This window comes from Rhinatrema bivittatum, chromosome 8 (assembly GCF_901001135.1).
Source record: "Rhinatrema bivittatum chromosome 8, aRhiBiv1.1, whole genome shotgun sequence".
NCBI classification, from domain to species: Eukaryota; Metazoa; Chordata; class Amphibia; order Gymnophiona; family Rhinatrematidae; genus Rhinatrema; species Rhinatrema bivittatum.
Genome location: NC_042622.1, coordinates 260,510,098 through 260,518,271, shown reverse-complemented (window position 1 = coordinate 260,518,271; position 8,174 = coordinate 260,510,098).

Below are 8,174 nucleotides of genomic sequence, written 5' to 3'. Positions count from 1 at the left end.
GTGCTTCAAAGATACAAGAATCAAAATAGTAGCTCACTTTGCATCAGGCACAACTAACAGGTAAACGTCCACCATCTGGGTGTATCCTGAGGTCCTACTGAATCCCTGGGGCCTCCCCAAGCTTTCTAGGCCTGGCTTCTTCTTCTGCCTTAAGGTTGACTGGGTTAAAACCCTGAGTTGGGCTTTTAAAGATAGAATGAGGGAGTTGTCAGTCCACGCCATCACAGGCTGGTCATTGAGACATATCCTTACAGTGCAGACAGGAAAACTGGGCAGACTGGATGGGCCAAATGGTCTTTTTCTGTAATCACCTATTATGCTTCTATAACAATAGAAGTGGAGATTCTCCCAAGCTTGTGGAGCGCTAAGGAGGAGAAAAATAAAAGCTGTTTTTCCCAGGTATTCCTGTGCCTGCTAAAATTTTCCATGAAATCTGTGGTATATTTACCTGTCTTTCTCTCTCCAAGAAGCCCAGAGACCAGAGTTTCCACCCCTATCCTGCAATAAATGAAGTGGCCTTGTTGGAGTTGTTTTGGGGGCAAAGGCTAGGGAAGAAATTACCTTCAGGAGCCCCAGCAGCTCGATTTCCACAGAAGCTGCATAGTTGAAAGGGAAAGGCTGCCCCCTGGTGCCTGCTCTGCAGCAGTGCAACCCAGAAACTTGGTCCTACAGCTGTTAAACTTTAGGATCAAGAACAGGGTCATCCAGATTAACCTGGAGAGGCTCACTCAGGCCTGATTTTGCCAAGCTGCATGCATGGAAATGTAGTTTCTACTTTTTTTATGTGGAAATAAAGGTCAACAAGCAAAAAAGATATATAAAGTGATATCTTTCTATTGTACTAACTTAACACATTTTTTGACTAGCTTTTAGGAGCTGATACTCCCTCAGGAACAACCCATTGGGACCGATATAGACCCGCAGAGTGGCTAGTTAAGTTAGCCGGATATAGCTATCTGGCTAACTTAACAGGGTTATTGAGTGGTGCGGCCGTACCGCTGAATATCCCGGCTATCTTAAAGTTAGCCAGATAAGCCTATCCTGGACAAATTTAGGACAGCCTTATGGCGCAACCAGAGGTAGCCGCATAAGTTATATGGCTAACTCTGTTCCTCCTGGAAATGCCTCCCGCCTGCCCCTGGAACACCCTTAACTTATGCAGCTAAATTCTAGCTGCATAAGAATCCAGCTTTGAATATAGCAAGGTAGCCATTTAGACAGATAAATGTTCAGTTATCCATCTAAATGACTTCTGAATATCAGGCTCCCTGTAGCTTGCTGATACCAATTTATCTACCCCATGGCCTGCACAAGCAAATCTTTTTCAGTGGAAAAGAAGTTGGAGAAGAAAGGGTCATGATGTGAAGCTCCAAGGGGTTAAGTTCAGAAAGGTCAGAAAATACGTTTTAACGAAAAGAGTGGCGGTTGTTTGGAGTGCCCTTCTGGAGGAAATGGTGGACACAAAAACGATAACGGAATTCAAAAAAGCATGGGATATACGTAGACGATCCCTGGTGGCAAGAGGATGGGAATGAAGCTCTGAAGTAACCTGCACAGAGTGGCGGGCACAGTACCATACAGCAGTGTAGTAACTGAACTGAGCCTTCAGGAAGGCTGCGGGACCTCTATGCAGGGGCCACGGATAAATGCAAACTTTAGAGAGCATAGGGAGGATGGAGATTTTTTTTTTTAATTTTATTTTTATGCAATTAAAAAAATGAAAATACAAGAACTTCTTGCACAGAAATATGAGGTATATAGAAAAAGAGCAAAATACATCAATCCATTCCTTAGAAAAGGTAAAAAATAAAAATACCTCTAGGTATAGCCCTAGGTGGAACTTATTTTCTTAAGTTTCCCTGTAAGTGTATTGTAGTATACCAGGGGAATAAATTTGTTTTTCAAGATCCTCCTCATTTAGAAACCTTCCTGTTAGATAAGGAAAGAGGTTGAGTGACTGGAGCTGCAAAAATTGTAATTTCCAGCAAAATGTAAAATAATAATTACATGTTTCCTAGTTACTATTTGATGGTACCTCCCTTGATGTGGACTAGAAAAATTTTGTTTAGATGTTTTCTTTAAATATTGTATTTTTTGTTATTTCTATGGACAACATTTTGATCTTTGATTTGTTGACATTGTAAAATGTTTGAAAATCTCAATAAAATATAAAATAAATAAATAAATAAAAATACCTCACATATAGGAAAAGGGAGGGGGGGTGGGGGGAGAGACAAGAGAAAAATAAGCAGATATAAATAAACTACGAAATTAAAGAAAAAGAAATACTGAGAGAAAAAATGCCAACTACATTTTACTTGCCAGACTTATTAAGGTGGAGAATCTAAAAGCGCCAGAAGCTGAGATGGTTCAAAGAAAAGATAATTAACATTTTTATATCTAATAGAACATTTACAAGGATAACACAAAATAACTGACCACTTTTGGAGAGCACCTCAGAACGAAGAGAAAGAAATTTCTTTCGATGAAGTTGGGTAACCCTAATTAAATCAGGGTATACCCATACCTTTTGACTGTAAAATAGCAAAGATCGATTACGAAAGAAAAAACGTAAAACATTATCACGATCAGAAGAAAAAGCAAATGTCACTAGTAAAGTTCCACATGTGAAATCTCAGTTGATTGAGAACTTTGAAGAAAATTATGAAGCTTCTAAAGATGAATTATCTCCACGCACTTGTTCAGGCAAAAAATGCACCTTAGTTATTACAGGCATCACTGCATTTGTAATCCTGAGAATTTGAGAAACATAATTTCGAAATAATAATTTTCAAAATAATTCAACTGGAGAAACTTTTTTTATAACTGGAAAATTAAGAACTCTCAAATTTAGAGAGCGCATTGCAATCTCAATATTCTCAATTTTCTTTGAGTAAATTATATCCGATTGAACTAGATGTTGCTGAACTTTTTCCAAAGAGTTAACTCGAGTGTCCAACTTCGAGATCTTAATGTCTTCAGAAAATATCACATCAGAATTATGCTGAAGTCAATTATTAGTGTCCATAACAGCTGTAGTTAACGCGGAAATAGAAGACTCCAAATTCAACAAAGCATTCCAAACAGCTTCCAGGGTGATTACAGGTGGTTTAAAAAGTTTAAACTTACCAACCTGGATGTTTAGTACTTCTCCACAAGACTGGGGCTTCACTTCACCTGGGCCCTCGGGGGGAGGGGGAGCTGATATCAAGCCCAGAGGCGGGGAGATGATCACGCCAAGATCTCCAAAGTCGGGGATTTTTTCTCACCCAGTGCCTCTACCGCAGCCACAGTGAGAGACATGACGCTCCCAGCCTCTTCCATGCCTCGAATGCCCTCTGAAGGATCCAACGAAGTCGCAGTTCCATACCAGGGGGGGAGATGGTGTTGCCGGCACTCCCAGGCTAAGAGAGATCTCCTCAGCCAGCAGAGAACACTTTGCTCTCCGTCTTTCTCTGCAGCGGCCAGGGAGGATGGATTTTAATATGGAAGGGGCCTACCATCAGAGATGCTGGAGGCCATTGCTGTAACAGATTTTGGGCATGTTTGGCAGGATAGAAAAAGAGTGTGAAGGTCAGTTAAAAGATATAGGGAGAGGAAGTTGGTGCTGGGTTGTACATGGGAACTCGTGTGCATCTATCCAATGCATAAAAATCAAATGGGCAGAGTAGATGGGCCACTTCAGTCTTTATTGTCATCACTTGCAACCATATTTGAGGCTTCCTTTATCCTCCCTATGTTTTGTCTTTATTGTCTCCCCTTGCCTCTGCTTTGAAGGGAGTGAAAGACAGGTAGCTTGCAATATTGTAACCCTCCAACTCTGCTCCTACCTAGGGTTGACAACTTTTCCACAGACCAGGACTGGACCTCTTATTTGCATAAATTTTAGATCCTGCCAGTGAACTGCCTAAACAGTGTGTCCTTGTATGCATTAAAGGGCAATAATGGGCGGACAGGCTGCACACAAGCAACAGTTTATCTTCAGACTCTCAGGGCAAAGAAGGGGGCCCCCTGCCACTCAGCTGCTTCCCATTTCTTATCTCAGGGATTATTAGGAGGTGGAGGGCACACATTTTCTCTTCTGTCTCTCTCTCATACACATTCATTCTCTCACACCCATAATCTCAGAGGGTCAGAAGCATGCTGGGCAATAAGGGGAGAAAAGAGAGGAGCCAGGGCTGTTAGGAGGGACAGGCAACTGCCCAGGGTGCACTAACAGGCATAGGCAGAAAGGGGGAGGGAGTCACTACAGTGCACTATCGGCCCGGTTTTTAATGGCCCTTGCGTGTAAAGCACAGGGATTACGCATGTGGCCAGGCCTTGCACGCACCGTGCGCATTTTAAAAGGGACCCGGCCACACGCATATCCCCTGTTACCCGCACAAGAGCCAGGCCTCGGCAGAGGGGCGGTCCGGCGGGGTGATGGGGCTAGAAGTGCCCGGTACAGTGGCCATTTGCTGCTGTGCCGGCGCGCACAACTTGCTACAGCTCCTTTGGCAGGAGCAAAATGTAAGTTTGAAAATGGGGGGGTGGACCTAGGATAGGGTTAGGGGGCAGGCAGGAGAGGGGAAGGGAGGTTAGGGGAGGGGGAGGGAACTGGGGAAGCCTGCCGATGCATCGCTGTGCGAATTAGCGAAATCCCACCCCCTCTTGCATGTGCCGACTGGGATTTTATAATCGGTGCGCGCATGTTATAAAATTGCACATCGACGTGCACGCGCCGGGTAGCGTGCGCACATGGACGCACGCGTGTTCTTTTTTAAAATCTACCCCTACATGTTTTTGTTTAACACCAGATAAATTCCAAGTTGCTAAGAGACAAGGCATGGGTCCAGAGTGAGATGTCCGAGAGGAAGGTACAGCCTACAGAGGAGCAACCCAGACAGCTGCAGCTGAGCCTTGTGACCCTCCCTCCGTGCCCCGCCATTGTATCTCCCCTCTCCTCCCTTTTTGTCTCTGTCCCCTCTACGTCTCTCTCCATCTGTCTGTCTGTTTCTCTACCTTCTCCTCTGTGCCTGTACCTGTCCCGACGGGCTCACTGCAGCAGGGTGCAACCAAGAGGCGCATTGCTACCGAGCTTGGTGGAGCCAGGGGGAAGTGAGGGCAGCCCAGATATCCCGCCGTCCCACCCCCCGGGCCATCCAATCACAGCAGACGGTGAGAGAGGAGGCGGGAACCAGAGAATCGGGTCTGCCCCGGCTGCGCTGAGCCCCAGGAACTGAGGGAGGGAGTCTGCTGGACTCGCTTGTCTGGCACAGCAGCCTCACTTTCCCTCCTCCAACACAAACCTCCCTCCCTTTCCCTCCCCAGGGAGCTGTTTTTTTTTCACCTGTAAGGTTAAGAACATAAGAACATAAGAAATTGCCATGCTGGGTCAGACCAAGGGTCCATCAAGCCCAGCATCCTGTTTCCAACAGAGGCCAAACCAGGCCACAAGAACCTGGCAATTACCCAAACACTAAGAAGATCCCATGCTACTGATGCCAGTAATAGCAGTGGCTATTCCCTAAGTAAAATTGATTAATAGCCATTAATGGACTTCTCCAAGAACTTATCCAAACCTTTTTTGAACCCAGCTACACTAACTGCAATAACCACCTCCTCTGGCAACAAATTCCAGAGCTTTATTGTGCGTTGAGTGAAAAAGAATTTTCTCCGATTAGTCTTAAATGTGCTACTTGCTAACTTCATGGAATGCCCCCTAGTCCTTCTATTATTCTTATGTTCTTATGTCCTTCTATTATTCGAAAGTGTAAATAACCGAGTCACATCTACTCGTTCAAGACCTCTCATGATCTTAAAGACCTCTGTCATATCCCCCCTCAGCAAAAAAGCCTCTAAACTACCCCCTTTCCTCTTGCCATCCTTCGGGCAGTTTGATGATAACCCAGCGATTAAATTATTTTAAATGCTTCAAACCTGCCTCCCTATGCCCCAAAGGAATTATGGAGATTTCTGACTTACTCTCCTAGAATCTTTAAATGTGGCTGTAGTATTTCAGCTGGGAGATAGGGTGGTACATTAGACAGTATTACTCTTGTCCCTGGCTCTTTCAGGAGTTTAAGTTGTTTAACTGTACCCATGAATTGAATTTCCCCTGCCCTAGCTCTTTTCACTGCAGTGTCAGAGGCAAAAAGAAGAACTGCTCTCCATTTGCCTTCATAGCTGCTAGAATATCTTTTGGGCTCACCAGTTTTGCTACAGAGGAAGCATATTGGTGCGTGTTGGAACCTGGCAGCATGTGACAGGTTAGCAGGGTCTCGCTGCCAGGGTAGGTTTTTCCTCTGTGCATCAAGGGACTGTAACTCAGATTTCTCTGGTGGCTGTCCCACATCATCAGTACTGGTTCTCTTCTGGCCTTTTTCTACCATCAACCCTTGTTTGGCCTGTGTTTCGATTCTATTCTTCAAAATGCCAGTTGTTTCCTTTGGCCTTTCTCTAATACTTTCTGGAGTTATTTGGCACCTCCCCCTTCCATCAACGGTGACGGCTGTTCCTGGGCCTGCCCTGAAGGTAATTACCAGGAGCTGGGGACAGCCCGGGTATCTGGAAGGGAGGAGACACTCTGGATATGACATCACAGGCTCTCTGGGGACTCTTTTCCCCTGGGCCATGATATTAAGTCGGAGGTCGGAGGGTACTTTCCCGGTGCCTGAAGAAATTAGCGCCTACCTTTGGCTAGGCGCTAATTTCTGAAAGCAAAATGTGTAGCTTGGCTGCACATTTTGTTTTCTGAATTGCACGGGAATACCTAATAGGGCCATCAACATGCATTTGCATGTTGAGGGCGCTATTAGGTTCGGCGGAATGGACATACAGTACAGTACAGTACAGTGCGCTCTGTCGGAGCGCACTGTACTGTATCAGCCCGATTGTAGGGCATTGAGGCGTTTTGGTTGGTTCTATCCAATACTGCAAACCCCCTCCTCTTCTTCGGTTGAAGGGTTCTGCTATGATGACTAAAAATCAGAGATTCCTTTCCACCCCGTGCAGTGTATGTTGATGAGCAGACTGAATCCCCTGGTCTCTTTCCTTCCCTTACCTTTCTTGTTTGTTTTTTGAAAGGTATATTGTCTAGAGATGTGAATCGTGTGATCGTCTTAACGATCGATTTCGGCTGGGAGGGGGAGGGAATTGGATCGTCGCCGTTTGGGTTTTTAAAATATCGTGAAAATCGTGAAAATCGAAAACCGGAACACTAAAACATCCCTAAAACCCACCCCGACCCTTTAAAATAAATCCCCCACCCTCCCGAACCCCCCCAAAATGCCTTAAATTACCTGGGGTCGAGTGGGGTCAGGAGGCCCCCCCAAGCTGGCCAAAAGTCCCTGGGGGTCCAGCGGGGGTCCGGGAGCGATCTCCTGCCGTGAATCGTTTTTCCGTACGGAAAAACCAAAGGTAGCGCCGGCGCCATTTCTACAAGCACCGGAGGTCCGAGAGTGGAAGATCACAGCGGGACCCTTCCTCTGGACCCCAGGTAATTTAAGGCATTTTGGGGGGGTTCGGGAGGGTGGGGGATTTATTTTAAAGGGTCGGGGTGGGTTTTAGGGTTTTTTTAGTGTGCCGGTTTTTTCGCCCTCCCCCTTCCCCCGATTTACGATTTTTTGACGATAAATCGGGGGAATTGTTATTGTATCGCGGCTCTAACGATTTTTGACGATTTAAAATATATCGGACGATATTTTAAATCGTCAAAAAACGATTCACATCCCTAATATTGTCCTTGAATATACCTGGCATTTTATGTTTTGGTACACTGTATATGTTTCCTTGTGTGTGAGCACACGTTTCTGAAATTTTACCGTGAGCCAAAGGACACTGACTAAAAATCAAGTGTTGTCTTTCTGCCCCTGTGCAGAGTATGGTGATGAATAGACTGACTCTACTGGATTCTCTGGCCGCCGCCTCTCCCTTTCTTTTGCACATACTAGGCATTTTGTTTTATTGGGAGACAGTTTCTGTTTTCTGGGTCTGTAAACACACGTTTCTATTATTTCCTTCTGACCAGAGAGGACGCCCTCAGCCGCACTCTGACGTCTGCTGCTAAATAGTGGGAGCCGAGGGCTGTGCCGTGCCCCGCCTCCTCTCCTTACGCCATCCAATCACAGCCCTGGGAAAGGGGGCGGGGCTGCATCACCGCTCTCCTCTGCTGGGAGCCGAGGGCTGTGCCGTGC